This window comes from Halichoerus grypus, chromosome 2 (genome assembly GCF_964656455.1).
Source record: "Halichoerus grypus chromosome 2, mHalGry1.hap1.1, whole genome shotgun sequence".
NCBI classification, from domain to species: domain Eukaryota; kingdom Metazoa; phylum Chordata; class Mammalia; order Carnivora; family Phocidae; genus Halichoerus; species Halichoerus grypus.
The window spans coordinates 192,234,777-192,248,254 of record NC_135713.1 but is presented as its reverse complement, the minus strand read 5'-3'; positions in this window follow the sequence as shown (position 1 = coordinate 192,248,254).

Sequence of the window (13,478 nt, the reverse complement as noted above, 5' to 3'; positions counted from 1 at the left end):
TGATACCCTAAGAAGGACACATAGCGCTTATATGGTATTCTGGCCAGGGACGCATAACTTGTATCTAATCCCAAGGAAATGTTGGACAAAGCCAAACTGAGGGAAAATCTATAAAATAACTGGCCTCTATTCTTCAAAACTGTCAATGCAATGAAAGCAAAAAATGGGGCTATTTCTGTCAGTAAGTGTGTGTGTGTGTGCATGTGCGTGCGTGTGTGTGTGTGTGTATCTTTCCCCTTGAACTAAGTGTATGTTCCCAAGGGCAAAGGCCTGGGTTCCTCCATCCACGGGCTTCAGAGTCAGGCAACTTCTGCTTGGACAAGATGGCTACCCTGATGGCCTTGTTACCTCACAGATATCTTCTAAGACTCACTCCATACCAGCCTGAGCTTGTGAACTTTCTTTTGCTTCTCTCTCTCACCCTAGAGTTGCCAGATTTAGCAAATAAAATTACAGGATGCTCGATTACATTAGAATTTCAGACAAGCCACCAATAATTGTTTAGTATAAGTATGTCTCATGCAACCCTACTCTACCCTGACTCCATAGGTTCCTTCAGAGACAGGTGTCACTGAGCTTTGGGAAGCAGGGAGTTCTATCTCTGCCCATGAAGTCCCCTCTTGGGGTTTCCATGGGGGAATAAAGTCCTTCTGGCTGGTGCATTCCCATCTCCCCTTCCAAAGCTTACCTTTGTCCTAGCCTTCTCTGACCCCAGGTCCCAGAAAGGCCAGGGCTTTCCTCGAGAGTCAGTAGAACAAAGTCTCTTCCACATGAGCTATACTCTAACCCCGCCCAGTTCACAGCTCCCCATGTTCTAAAGAAGGTGGGAGTGCTGGGCCAGCCTGCCCTCTGGAATCCCAGTTCTGTGACGTCATCATTCTCCTGGAAATACTCTGGTCTTAACCATGCAAACTGAGGCCCATTCAAGCTTCCTGCAGAAAGTACAGACGGGTCTGGAAGGACCGGTGATAACTGTGATGATCACTGGGTGAGGCAGGGCAGATTGCTCTGGTCCTGCTGGCTGCCCACCTCCCTTCCCTTCAGTGAATGGTACTGCCTTTGTGGGGAGCTCCTTCCCCCGTGGGGTAGTAGTGGAGACTGCTGGTCACAGGGCCCTGTCTTCCAGGGGACAGGGTGTGCCTAGGGCCCCACTACTACATTTTGAATTGAAACTAAAGGGAGGAGCTCAGCTTCCCATGGGAAGCCTTCAAGGGCGAGGCCAGAAGCTGACAGTGTGGAACCATGTGGATACAGCCCATCTGAGAGGATAAACCTCCCCGAAGAGGGAGCAGAGTCCAGATAAGATTCCAATCCTAGAGTCCACCCTTTCTGAGACCTAAACACACTCTCGCCCTTCCTGCGATCCTACGATTCATTAAACGTCCCTTCCTGCAGAGGTGCGTTTCTGTCATTTGCAGCCAAGAGAGACCTGCCTGGTAGAGAGCGTAGGGTTAACCCTCTGGGAAGTGGTGACCAGACAACCTGTCATCTCCCCATGAAGGTGGCCCATCTTAGTGTCATTTGTCACCAACGAAGTCTGAGAGACACTCCCACCAACTGTAGCAGAAAGGAGGCAAAGGAAAGTTCTGTGACTGGTGGCCACTCTACCCTCTGAAACTGGAGGGCAGGGGCTGACGGTAAGAAGGTAGGAAGAGCTTTTAGGTGGACAGTGCTGCCCTGTACTTCTGCCTCCAGACTCCCCTTCCCAGCAGGGCAGCAGGATATTGCGGCTGGGGCTAACAATATTGGAAGGAGGGGTGCCTGGGTGGCTCAGTCTGTTAAGCATCTGCCTGGTTAAGCATCTGCCTTCGGCTCAGGCTCAGGTCATGATCCCTGCTTCCTGGGATTCAGCCCAGCATGGGGCTCCCTGCTCAGCGGGGACCCTGCTTCTCCCTCTCTCTCTGCCCACCCTCCCCCTGAAGCGCATGCTGTCTCTCTCAAATAAAAACAAAGAACAATGTTCGAATGACTAATAAACATATACCTAATTCATCAATGATGATGACTAGTCTATGAAATTTATTTTTCTTCTTTTCCTTTCAGCAAAATCACTAATTATATTACGATTGCAAAGTTTTTAAAAAATATTTAAGGACTAAAAACACAATTGTACTCAAAGAACAAAAACGTAAATATATTTTCATCAAAAATAGAAAGTTGTGTAAAAATGTTTTATTAGTTTTTTCCAATGTTTTCCCCCAAAGTTAGGCTTTTTACATATTGGAAAGTATCTAATAATTCAAAAGGCAAAGTACAGATGAGTATTAGTAAATATCAAATTTTTATATCAAATAGACACAACTTCAAATATATGATTCTACTCTTTAAAAGCTGAATTAAATTTTATTTTTTTAAATTTTTAAAATTTATTTATCAGAGAGAGAGAGAGAGAGCACAAGCAGGGAGAGCAATAGGCAGAGGGAGAAGCAGGCTCCCTGCTGAGCAAGGCGCCCGAAGTGGGGCTTGATCCCAGGACCCCAAGATCAACCTGAGCTGAAGGCAGCCGCTTAACCGACTGAGCCACCCAGGCGTCCCTGAATTAAATTTTATTAAGTAACTTAATTTACCTTAAATTTTATTTAAATTATACACTTCATTTAAATTTTTATTTAAAAATAAGTAAATTTGGGGGCGTCTGGGTAGCTCAGTGGGTTGAACGTTGGACTCTTGATTTTGGCTCAGGTCATGATCTCAGGGTCCTGGGATTGAGCCCTGTTTCAGCTCTGCTCAGCAGGGAATCTGCTTGAGGATTTCTCTCCCTCTCCCTCTGCCCCCCGCTTGCTTGCACACTCTCCCTCCCTCTCTCTCTCTCTCTCTCTCGCTCTCTTTCTCAAATAAATCAATCTTTTTTAAAAGTAACTTTTAATTAGTTAATTAATTATTAGTAATCTCTAACCCCAATGTAGGGTTCAAACTCATGACTCCGAGATCAAGAGTCAAGTGCTCTAATCGACTGAAGCCAGCCAGGTGCCCCCCCAAATAAGTAACTTTTTCTTTTCTTTCTTTCTTTCTTTTTTAAAAAAGATTTTATTTATTTGAGAGAGAGAGCACAAGCAGGGGGAGAGGCAGGGAGAGGGAGAGGCAGAAGCAGGCGAGCCCGATGCGGGACTCAATCCCAGGACCCTGGGATCATGATCTGAGCCGAAGGCAGACGCTCAGCCGACTGAGCCACCCAGGCATCCCAATAAGTAAGTTTTTAAATGAAAATGTTAAAATTCATAATTCTAGCATTCAATGTCCATCTCGCTGCCAATGTAAAGAATTAGTATTGTTATGTTTAAAGTCTAGATATGTATACAAACTTGAGTAATGTGTAATGTGATTTATGTGATAGTGCAAACATTTCCTCAGCTTCCATTTACAACGGAGGCAAATACTGTACAAATTCATGTGTACCCCCAGAACCATGAATAGGCACATGAAGCAAGGAGAAATTGTACACTCAGTACTACTAGAAAAGGACATTTCTTTGTGTTCAAATCTATTGCATTCAGGCTGAGAGGAAAGATCTGACAAGTTCATTAATTCGTCTTTTCTCTTACCTAAGTACTTCTCTGCTCAAAGTCTCTCTGCAATCTGAGATATTACCTAGCAGGGGTCCTGTTAAGCTTTCATTAAACCTTTCCATGCAGATGCATTCCCCCCCCCTCCCCATCTATCTAGAGTAAGATGTGAAGTCTCTCTCTGGGGCCTGAACATTGTTAGTCAAGAGCGTGGATGTTTAGGGTTAGATCTAGCTGTGTCAATGCTGATCATTTAAAAGGAAACATGCCTTCCTGATGGTCAGCCCTGTGAGAAATAAATCTTTCCACTGAGCTGAAATCTGCCTGTGTCCACCCTTTCCACCCACTCTCAGCCCCCATGCATCAGGCCACTCAGCAGTTTACCCTCGGAGTGGCCAACCCCTGGGCTTTGGAGCAAAGTGGGTTCATGTTGTAACTGTATGTATAGGTGAAGTATCTGACTACATCTTTATGTTCCAGTGTGATCATGCCTGAGCATTTACACAGAACTTACCCATTATTTTATTACTTTCCTTCAGTTTCTCTTCTATTTAGGGCATTATTATTGATGTTTAAATTTACCACCTTTCTGAATGGATAAACACATTGTGGTACACTCGTATAATGGAATACTACTCAGCAACAAAAAGGAATGACCTACTGGTACACACAACGACATGGGTAAATTTCAAAATAATGCTGAAAGAAGCCAGACCAAAAAGAAAGAGGCATATACTGCATGGTTCCATTTATGAGAAACTCCAGAAAATGTAAACTAATCTAGAATGACAGAAAGCAGATCAGTGTTGCTTGGGGATGGGGGAACAGGAAGGGGCAGAGGGAGGACTAACTGAGGGGCACAAGGAAACTTTTGGGAGTGAGGAGATGTTCACTATCTTGATTACGATGGTGGATTCAGGGGTATATACATATGTCAAAAATTATCAAATCGTACACTATAAATATGTCTTTTAGTATATGTCAATACCTGGGTCGGTATATTACAGTTACACACAATATGATTTTATGAAAAGGGAGTTGTAGGTCTGTCATGGTTGAGAACCCCCAAGTCAGGCCGATGCCGAAGTGGGGAAAAACTCTTGTCATTGTTCTCAGGCCAACTCGCTGTGCAATCTATCCAGTGGCCACTAGAGGCCAGCAGCGGCCCGTATACAGGAAGTGTGGGTTGCTGGGCACCAACAGTTTTAATTTTAATGCTGGGAGGTTAAGTAACTCATCCAAGGTCACAGAACTAGTGGGAGGTAGAGCAAGGATTTGAACCCAGGTTTGACACCAACATGGTGGGTTTAGTTGTTACTCTGTACTGCTCATTTTAACAGCATTGTCTTTCTTTCTCTTTGGGGCTGGGGTCTTATTCAGTTTATGTGTTAAACTGGTTGGTGTTGCTAGCAGGTGGTGGGTATTTCAGCTGAACCTTCTGAAGATAAAGCTCCTGGTGTTTCAAGAGAATTTTCAGCATTGCTGAAGGTCCAGGAAGGAAGGCTTCCCTCTTTTTTTGCTGAGCATTTACACTGTGTGAGGCTCCGTGTTAGGACTGACACTCTCATAGTGATGGTACTTGAAGGGCAAGTGGGCAGAGGCCAGCACCAAGGAATCAAGGGCTAAGTGACCTATCACCATTCAGTGCATGGTCCATTTGTGCCCATGGGACTGTGTCAAGAGGCAGCAGCACCCCACCTCCACTGGAGTCCTCAGCAGATATCCAGACTTAAGAGAACTCACCAGAACGCCCAGTTATCAGAACAAGGTCAAAGCAGCCAGTGAGCAGATAACTCATGCCCATGGTTCATGGGTAAGTGAAGTCCTCCAGAGGTTTCTCTCCTGGAGAAAACATCCCACCTGGGATCACGCAGCTTGATCCTCCGAGGGAGATGGCCTCTTCTGTTCTAGGTTCTGCAGGGGCCAACATCTCTGGGCTTCTGCCCATCCTGCTGATTTTATGCTCCTATGGCCACATGGTGGGGTGGATACGGGTACCAAGGAAAGGCTCCTGGGGCTGCCCATGTGAAGACAAAGCAAAAGGAGGTCAAAGCTAACACTGGGTCCATCGGCTTCATTTCATAGATGGGGAAACTGAGGCCTGGGGAAGTGAAGGGACTCGAATGAGCTAATGGCCGAGCTGGGGCTAAGACTCCCAGCAGTCTCTTCTCCCCACTCCCAGTTGTATTTCATAATAGGTCCCTGCTGCTGGGTGCTTCTCTGTACTTTGTCAATTGTTATTCACATATTATCTCTCTGTGTCTTTCTTAAAACAATGATCCTTTAATATCATAACATATTCATTATTCAAATTTCCAATGTTGTCATGTCAAAAAGCATTTTTTTTATTATTATGTTGTTAATCACCATACATTACATCATTAGTTTTTGATGTACTGTTCCATGATTCATTATTTGTCAAAAAGCATTTTCAACAGTCTGATACAATCAAGATGGAAATAGATGCACTCAGTTGTGATTGGTTGATGTCTCTTAAATCTCTTTTAATCCATAGGTTCCTCTTTCATCTTTCTCTCTTCCCCTGCAACTTATCATTGAAGAAGGCGTCATGTATCCTCTAGATTGTCCCGAGTCTGGATTTTGACAGTTGCAAAGCCATAATGTAGCTTAGTGTATTGCTCTGTTTTCTATATTTCCTGTATTTGAGTCTAGAGGTTTGATCAGATGAAGGTTTGGGTTTTGTTTTGGGTTTTTGTTTTGTTTTGTTTTTCGGGGTTTTTTTTTGGCAAGACTACTTCATAGTAGGTGTTGTGTTCTCCCACAGGAAGGACATAATGTCTAGTTGGCCTCCTTCTTATGACATTGGCAGCTCTTGATGCTCAATGCCTAGACCCGGTAATTCCCTGGGGGTTAAACATGGTGACATTTCATCATCTCTTCTTCATTTATTAGCTGGATTATTTCTATAAAGAGAAACTTCCCTCATTTACTCTCAGTTACCCAGGGGATTATCTCATGAATTCTGCGAGGATTCTGGGTACATGTGATTATCCCCACGGCGATGCGAGCACACTGAAGTCAGACTGGTTAAGGGTGCTGTCACTGGAACTCTCCAGATGAGCTCCGGTCAACTCATGGAATCATAATAAATAAACGGGAGTTGCTTTATGGCCCCAAGTCAGGCAGTAGCCCGTGAGCAGCGAAGCCAGGCTGAAGAGCTCCGGGGCCCTTTCTCCCTTCATAGGAGGACAGACCTGCCCAGAATCTTAAACATCATCCAGTTCAGCCTTGTCACGTTTAGATGGGAAGCTGAGGACCAGAGAAGTGCAGGCTTGCACAGGTAGCCAAGGTCATGGGCATATTCTTAAAGGAAACCCCTGAAAATTCTTGTGATGGGGTCCAGTGCTGCGTCTGATATTCTCATTCTATAGCCTGTGCTTGTACCCGCTGCACCAGGATGGCCTCTCCCCCTCATCTTACTTACTGTTGGGTCCCCAGTGAGTATCTGTTGAATGAATAAATGAAGGTACCATTGTCTTTATATCTCAGGAACTGGCTGCTCCTGGACCTGTCCCCTGGGGAAGGTATTATAGGCATTGGCCCTGCCGTAGCTGTCCAGAGAGTGGCCAGGCTGTCAGGCACAGGGCAGGAGCCAAGGGTCAGGGGATGAGAGGGAAGCAGGGCTCACTCCAAGAAAGCAACTGGAGTGATAGGCTGTCCTCCATCCTGGCAAGAGACAAACCCAGCAACACAAAATCCTGCCGGCAGCATGGATGGGGTGCACCAGCAGGTGGCAGGGTTCAGCCCCTGAGATGGGGTGGGGGGCAGAGCCCCAGTCTGTAGGAGGAGCAAGCCAGGACCCTCATTCTCTCACTGGATGGGAACTCAGGCCAAAGATCAAGTCCGAAGCCCTGAGTGTTAGGACTCAGTTGGGTTGACAGGAATGGAGAGCCCCAAATGTTACTGGTTCAGATAGGGTAGAAGCTCATTTCTCCCTCATGTTAAAGGCCCTGAGGGAGTCCGTTCACAGCCAACAGGGTGCTCCATGGGGCAAAGAAGATGACAGAGAGAGAGAGAGGACCCCAGCTCCCGTCATGTTGCTCTCTTATCCTCAAGCATGTCTTTTGCTCCATGGCACAATATGGCTGCTGGAACTCATCCTCTCCATGTCATATTCCAAGTAGCGGGAAAGAACAGAGGGAAAAGAAGAGCGCTCCTCGTCTTAGGGCAATTCCCAGAATTGCGCAGACTACTTCACTTACATTCTATTGGCCAGAACTGAGTCACGTGATGACATCTAGCTGCAGAGGACAATGGGAAATAATAGTCTTCATCTCACACATCCGTGGGCCCGGCTGAAAACCGGAGAGTCTGTAAGTGAAGACCAGAGAACCCGTGTCCAGTGACTCGGATTATGCTACAAGGCAGAAGTGAGCAGAGGACTCACGGCTTGGGCCCAGGAGGTGCTGGGCTGTAGCTGCTGACCTCCCTGCTGCCCTAGGTCCTGGGACTTGGGCTGTGTGGGGTTGTATAAATCCAGCTGTGGGGAGGGGGCAGCTGTAGCCCCTCGCCATGGGGCCTGATGAGTACCTCCGCCACAGCAAGAGTGGGCATTCTGGAGCTCAGCATGGCACCAGCCCAACGAGACTCAGCAGCAGCAAGAAAACAGATGCGCTCATTGCCAAAGACAGGCGCACACTCAAAGGCCAACCACTGCTTGAGGCTATGAAAAGCATCCTCAAGATGATGAGTCCAGAGCCCCAGACTGCACCTTTCCCCAGGGGACAGGGAAGTAGCTGATGACAATTGCTTTTTTTTATTTCCTTAATTAAATTTCTTTTTTACTATAGAATAACATATGCATAGAAAAAGACGCAAATCATAAACGTACAACGCAACAATTTTCACAGAAGTGACCACACCCAAGTCTTCAGCACCCAGATTAAAAAGTTGAACATTACCACCACCCCAGAAGTCCTAAGTATCCCCTTCCGGTCACGACCTACTTCCCCTGCCCCCAAATCCACCCTTCCCTCCCCACTGCTGACATTTAGAAAATCTTTCCAGGCAATTCCATAGTCAATGCTGAGAATCACTGCTTTTATAACAACATGCTCTGTGGGAAGTATGGTTCTCCCTATCCCTTTGCCCCTCTCCTCGCTTGTGCTCTCTCCCTCTCTCTCCCAAATAAATAAAATTTTATTTATTTGGGAGAGAGAGAGAGAGAAAGAGAGAGAGCATGAGCAGCGGGGAGGAGCAGAGGGAGAGGGAGAAGCAGGCTCCCCGCCGAGCAGGGAGCCCGATGCAGGGCTCAACCCCAGGACCCGGGGGTCATGACCTGAGCCGAAGGCAGACGCTTAACCAACTGAGCCACTCAGGCGCCCTCAAACAAATAAAATCTTTTGAAAATACACAATGGTTATCCAACTTGGCTGCACATTAGAGTCACGTGGGAGAATGTCTGCCTTTTGAAGTAGAAGCCGGGATGGAGACAGCTAACTAAGCAGGCAGTGTGGTACGGGGGAGAAACTTGGGAGCCAGACAGGGCTGCCACTCACCAGCTGTGTGACCTGGCAGGGGTTCCTTCACCTCTCTGAGCTTCACCTGTGGAATGGGAACACTACCACACGCCCTGCAGAGCTGCGGCTGAGAGAGAGAGGATGTAAGCCCAGGCCCATGCAGGGTCAATAAATGGCAGACACTACTGTCATTTTTATTAAAAGTGAGCAACCCCAGGAAGACTGAAAGCCCTTCTTTATGCAGAAGGGACCCAATCTGGGGAGAGGGGACGCAGGTTATATGGAGAAGAGGGTCAAGAGGTAGTGTTGATGAGAAGCCAGGGTCTTTCTGGGGAGCACGGGAAAATTCCAGGGGCGGCAGCGATTCCAAGCCAGAGCTGGTTAAGTGGCGGCTGCCAACAGCACCAGGGACCAGCAGCTGTGGATGGACCTGGATGGGCCCAGTTTGGGCAAAGCCAATCCTTTTCCTTCAGCAGGCATGAGGAAGCTGACCAGCTGCAGGCTCTGACTCTGGGAGCCGCTTATGGAGAAAGAAGCAGACTTGGTTGAGCACCTACCTTGTGCCAGAAATTGCACCTCCATGCCTTTGATCCTGTGAGGTGGGCACACCCTCATCCCATTTCACACTCAAGGGGGCTTAACTCCGGCTGCCTGACTCACAGAGCCCTGGGGTCGCCACAACCCTGGGACCTGCAGTGGCAGCGCCCCCCCCACCCCCCGCCAGGGCGTACTGTATACACACATGACCCAGGAACGCCTCACTTGATGAAGTGCTCATCTCCGTAGTGTTAGTTGTTTTTTTTTTTTCAAAACAAGAAGTAGGGGCGCCTGGGGGGCTCAGTCATTAAGCGTCTGCCTTCGGCTCAGGTCATGATTCCAGGGTCCTGGGATCGAGCCCCGCATCAGGCTCCCTGCTCTGCAGGAAGCCAGCTTCTCCCTCTCCCACTCCCCCTGCTTGTGTTCCCTCTCTCGCTGTGTCTCTCTGTCAAATAAATAAATAAGATCTTTAAAAAAAAAATTAGTCACCATACAATACATGATTGGTTTTTGATGTGGTGATCCACGATCCATTGTTTTCGTATTGTATGGTGACTAACATAACATAATAAAATTTAAAAAAAATTAAAAAAAAAACCAAGACGTATACTTTTTAAGCTGATTATCTTTTTTCATACTTGGTACAAGATACAATGTTCATTGTAAAACACATAGAAAATACAGATAACCAAAAAGAAAAAAAATTAAAATGTCGCATAGCCACATCGTCCTGAGACGAGCACTGTCGATGTTTCGGCATCTCTTGTTCCTCTAGGCGAGGCTGGGATGTGAGCGCGTGGAGAAATGACCAATAAAAATGACCAAAAAGGGGTCATAGGGTAGACTGTTAGATTATGTGCTTTTCTTCCCTCAACGATACAGAGTGGTCATATTTCCATGTCAGTGAATATTCCTCTACAACAGTGGCTCCGCGTTAGAACCCCCTGGAAAAGCTTAACAAATACTGATGTCTGCACTCTGCCCAGACATCAGGGATGCGGCTGGACTAGGGAGGGGACTTGTAGACTCCCCGGGGGTTCCAGTGTGCGGCCAAGTTTGAGAGTCACTGTGCCACAGCATCATTTTTCAACAGGGGCCTGGCATTCTCTTTGCTGAAGGGATGCACTCTAGTAATTTGATCAATCCCCTTTTCTTGGACCTTTAGGTTGCTTCCAATTTTTCATCATTAAGAACCAGGAGGTCACAAGCGTTTCCTGTTAAGGGCCAGATAATGCATGTTCTAGTTTTTGTGGCACCTGAGGTCTCTGTTGCAATGATTTAATCCTTCCATTGTAGTGCAGAAGCAGCCAGGATGCATAAAAGAATTTATTTTTTGTTTGTTTGTTTGTTTAAATAAAACTTTATTACAAAAACAGGGGCCGGCCAAATGTAGCACATGGGCCATAGATGGCTGAGCCCTGGTACAAACAGAGCTGCAGTGAGTCTCCTTGAAGCTAACCCTTCCAGTATGAAATGATCATTTTCTTGGGACAGTGATTTTATACTGTTTATTTTCAGAAGTTGGACCCTTTTTCAAACGAAATTTTAACTAGAACTCATACATATAACAGGTCAGAGAAGCATTTTGTTAGCCAAACATATTTTACAAATGCAAATGTACGTTGCACGTTTAGGAAGTCAAGTGGGGGTTGTAGATGATGGTTACAAATTCTTTTTTTCTAATCAGCCTCAGCACCTGTGGCGTTCAAAGTTTTGCAGAACCAACATAACATCTCTATGGAACCCTGGTGTTCCACAACGGACACAATTTGAAAACCACTGCAATAAGATAAATTCCTGGTGCAAGCGACCAAAAGTCAGCTCGAGGGAGCTTAACTCATAGCTAAGGATTTAATGGCTTATATTACCAAACTGTGGGGAGAGCTCAGGGTCCGACCTGCTGGGACTTTCTCTCATACCCGTGAAGCAGCTGCTCCCTGTTTTCCTTCTGCGAGCCCCTGGCAACCATCAGTCTCACATTCTGTCTCGGTGGGCTTACCTATTCCGGGTATTTCATGTAAACAGAATCGTACAAGGTGTGACTTTTTGTGTCTGGCTTCTTGCACTTAGCGTAACACTTTCGAAGTTCATCCATGTCGTAGCGGGCACCAGTACCTCATTCCTCTGTATGAGTAAGACCCGACTGTATGGAGAGACCACATTCTGCTTGCGCATCCAACTGTTGGTGGATCTTTGGGCTGTTTCCTCCTTGTGGCCATTGTAGACGGTGCTGCTATTAGCATGCGCATACATGTATTTGCATCCGTTTTCCATCCTTTTGGGGAGATGTCTGTGAGTGGAGTGGCTCATCATTACCATTTACCTGGTCAGTTGCAGGCCTCCAAACTGGCCTCCACATGGTTGTAAGGGTGATCATTTTCTTTTCTTTTTCAAAAGCATTATTTTCCTTCGTATACGTGAACATGCTTCATATCAAAGGTATACATGTTCACGGTCAAATTTTGAAAACTACAGAAAACAGTGAGAGTGAGTGTGTGTGTGTGTAATACAGGGGAGTGTAATTGACGTGTATGGCTGACTTTAATAAAGTCTCTGGGGTCCAGGTGCCCGCCCCCTCTTTAGCCTTCTCTCCCGACGGCCCTCTATACTACCACCCCACCCCTGGGTCCCCGCCACCACAGCCCTGCGCTCCTGCGGGCTTCTGAGCCATAGCAGATGCTCTTTCTCTGCGGATTGCCTTTCCTTGCCTGAATTCTCCTATTTACCTTTTCTGACTCAGCTCTCCCTTTCACTACTCCCCCAGCATGTGACACATACCGGAAAGTGGTCGGGATCACTGTGCCCAGGACAGTGGGAAAGGGAAGCTGATCCATGCGGGGGATGCTGTTGGGTCCTCGTGTTTGAGTCTAAAGGGGCACTGATCCCACCTCTCCCCAGTCTGCCTCTGAAATATGCTCCACAGCATCTGAGCTCAGCAGAGAACCCCAGACTCCCCCAAGCCTTGTCGTTAGGGGTTGGCATCTCGCTATGTTCCCCTGTTGTGACAACTGGCAGTGAGGCTGGTGCCCAAATGGACGATCCAGAAGGATCTTTCTCTTCCTTTTTCCTTCCTCCGGGCTTGTTCTTTCAACTCGGGAAGCCAGATGCTTTGGAGTTTAATTACATGCTGCAGTTGGAAACCCAGAATGTCAGCGCTGGAAAGGGAGAATCTTATTATAAATAATAGCTGCCAGCATTTATTGAACATCTACTCTGTGCCAGGCCCGTTTCCAGGCATTACCCCATTCAGCCTTCCCGACAGTTCAGGGGGCAGGTGCTATGGTCACCCCTGTTTTCCAGGGAAGGAAATGAGACTTCAGGGAGCTCACAGGGCATTTCCCAAGCCGTGCTGAGTGGTACATAGTGCAAAAAATATTACTTTGTGTTGGTTAAACCCTGCATCCTGCATCCGCCCCTAGGAAATTCACAATGCACACCAACGTATTAAAGGCCCCGAGAAGTCCTGTATTGATCAGACCTCTTTAGCTCAGTGTCACCTCTGCTGAGCGGTTTGCAGAATCCAGGTATTAATGTGCTCCTTATTTTATGGATGGGATCATGGAGGCCCAGACAGGGCTTTAGGTGCAGACCAGGCACAGATCTTGGGCCCCAGGCTCTCTGAACCCCACAGGAAATGTAAAGCAAAGGTAGACTATGGCCCATCTGGTCCACCACCTGTTTTTGTAAATGTAGATTTATTGAAGAATATCTGATCCAGGTCCCTTGATTTACAGATGAGCCAGTCAAGGCCTAGGGAGGATGGCGACTTGCTCACGGTCACAGTAGCCAATTAGGGGCAGAGGCAGAAACAGATCCTAGATCTCCAAAATCCAGGTTTTCTCTAAAACACAAATCAGACAGGTGGTGGGAGGTGAGGTGGCGGGAGGCGGGCCATGAAGCTCCATGATCCCTGTGATACCTGTCGCGGTTACCTGTTTCGAGGTGCGTACACAGGAAC